The sequence below is a fragment of the Berghia stephanieae genome, chromosome 2, assembly GCF_034508935.2.
Source record: "Berghia stephanieae isolate SIO BIC M18660-M18661 chromosome 2, UCSD_Bste_1.3, whole genome shotgun sequence".
In the NCBI taxonomy this organism is placed as follows: domain Eukaryota; kingdom Metazoa; phylum Mollusca; class Gastropoda; order Nudibranchia; family Aeolidiidae; genus Berghia; species Berghia stephanieae.
In genome coordinates this window covers 88,856,098-88,858,995 of record NC_088361.1, presented here as the reverse complement: position 1 = coordinate 88,858,995, position 2,898 = coordinate 88,856,098, and positions in this window count along the sequence as shown.

Genomic DNA, 2,898 nt, shown 5'->3' with positions numbered 1-2,898 from the left:
GGTTAAAAAGTGCGAATAGTTTTCTTATAGAGAGATGAAATTCGATGGATCACTTGCGTTGACAAAATCTTGTAAGTTTTGCATTGACTCCTCTCAGTTCACAAATAGGAAAACCTATTAAAACAAACTAAAGAGTTCTTTTGGGAATATAACTAATCTCTTTGTGTCAAGAGCAACTCTGGTGGTCCTCAAAGGTTTTTTTTTTTTTTTTTTTTTTTGGTAGGCCGAAACTTCAATGATGAAGACCCCTTAGCTCTTTACATCATATCAAATCTACTTATAAACATATTTATAGAACCCATTTCTTCATCGGGACAGCTATTCCACAATCTTTATATTGATGGTAAAAACGAATGTAGATGACAGTCCTGTGTAGACGGTGATGATAAATTAAAAATTTTGATGGTTTTCTTTTATTCTATGTTAAGCCCTTTGATGGTAGCTTGGCATGATGTTTTACGCCTTTGTAGAGTTCGACAGACAAGTCGCCCCCCCCCCACCCCCTTTCAATTTCTATTGTATGTGAAATGTGATCTAGGCCCCAAACAGTAGTGATATATTCTAACACTGGTCTTGCATAGATTTTGTAACATTTTTCTTTGACTTCTTTCTTAGTATCAAATAGATTTTCTTCTTAAAAACTCAAGAGTGGAGCTTGCTTTTTCATGATATATTTGAAATGTGGTCTTCAATGTCAGCTTTACACTTCGAGGTATTCCACTTTGAGTGTGGGGTTATGTATTGTAAAGATGAGATGACATTCTGTTCGTTATTTTCAGGACTTTGCACTTTTTTGTTTTATTGGTCGGTACAAGAGACTGTTATCTGTAAACAATCTCAGTTGTAGTCATCGTTATATAATTCTGGCATGTTATTGATAAATTAGGAACATTCGGAACCAAAATACCTTGGAGTACAGCTGAAAGAACTGGGGCAGGTTCTGATACTGTGCTTTCAACTACAACCTGTTGCTTTATGTTTGTGAGAAAATCCATTATCCAGTCAGTTATTGTTAACTACATATCTCTCCGGTTTATATGCAGGGTAAGACGATGGACTTTATCAAATGCTTTACTGAAATAAAGTAAAATAGTGTCATTAAATCTACCACTCCTAAGTTCATGTTGAGCATCAGTCAGATTGTGATGTAATTCTAAGTGCTTCATGTTGTTGCTAAAGATGATATTCTTCAGCAGTTTACATGTTTTGGAAGTTATTGAGACTGTCACATTTCTAGAACAGCAGAGATATTCTGGCTTGGTTTCAATTTTAGGGTACTTTCATTTTGTTTAAGTGAATTAAAAAATATTTTTGACTGGCTCATGTTTTCAGAAGTTTGCTGCTATTTTACCAGGACCTCTTGCATTATTTTCTTTGATGTATTTCAGGAGGTCAGATATAGGTTTTTTCTGGTACAATAATATTAATTTCTGTTAATTCATGGACATTTGATTTCATCGTCGCATTGTATATGCCCTCCTTGTTTTGCTGGATCAGGAAACACAGAAGAAAATTTATGATTTAGGAGATTTGCTGTGGTTTAAAGGTCAGATTGGAATGTGTAGTTTTTCTCAACTGGGTACTAAACTTGCGACTCACACCCACATTGTAGCTATGTATCAAGAAATATTTCCTCGTTATAGCCATGCATGATTTATATGAATTATATTGGCCGTAGAATGGGGATTTAAAAATTTCCCATTGTAGCTGAGCTCCTGTTGCAACTGAGGCCATTGTACATAAAATTATCCAATTGTGTACAAACAAAATGTCAATTTTTCAAAGAATTCGAAAGCACACTGCTTGGTACCTTGCTCCTGTTGGTATGCTTCCCGAAATAAATTATCATTCCCTCTCGTCTGATATGTTTTGGTTTGATTCTGAATCAATTTGTTGAAGATATTGGTCACCTATACCTGGTATATCATCATTTCTGGTATTTTTTTTACGATTTGTGAAAGACATATCACTAATTTTAAGAAAAAAGATTTTTAAATACAAAATTGGTATCTAATGGATCCATGAGAACCATAGTTTATCCATATATTTTAGGTCACACATTCTTCTCTGTTTATAGATGTGAAATAACCTATATGATGATTAATTTACACTTTAACAATGTATTTATACACTTAAAAGACAAACAAAAACAAATAAAAACACAAAAAACATTTTATCAGTGATGAAGTTAATGAAATGTTACGCTTATTATGACTTTTCTGTGATAAAACCAATTTTTATGTACTTTAAATTGTATTTAGCTATACCAATCGATGCAATCTATGCAATCTTTCTTTTTCTTGTTTGGTTTTTTTATTTTTCAAATTTTGAATGCATTTTTATGTATGTAACTGAATTTTAGTTAATCTTGGATAAATGAATATCTGCTCATTACAATTTCCATTAAATTAAAAAAAAAAGGATATTAAATTAATTGCATAATATATTTTGTATATTTCGATTACATTTTTTATAATGTTATAGCTTTCTAAATAATGGTATCGTATCTCTTCTCCAACGTGAGTTACATTGGCTTCCTGTGGAAAAAAGAGTTGCCTATAAGATTTGTACTGTTGTCTACAAATCCCTGAGCACGAACAGTCCCTCCTATATTAAAGACCTTCTAAACATATATGTCCCCAATAGAAACTTGAGGTCAAGCAATGACCAATCAATCCTTGTCAACCCTAAGCCATTTCGTAAAATAGGTGAACAGTCTTTTCAATTTTCGGCCCCCCCTCATTTTTGGAACTCTCTCCCATCACATGTGAGATGCTCGGATTCGTTGACAACGTTCAAATCTTGCTTAAAGTTTTATCTTTTTACGTCATAATGTTGCAATATTATTTTCATATTTTGTTGTTGTTAAATTGAATTCGTATCACGTTTCTTTCACAC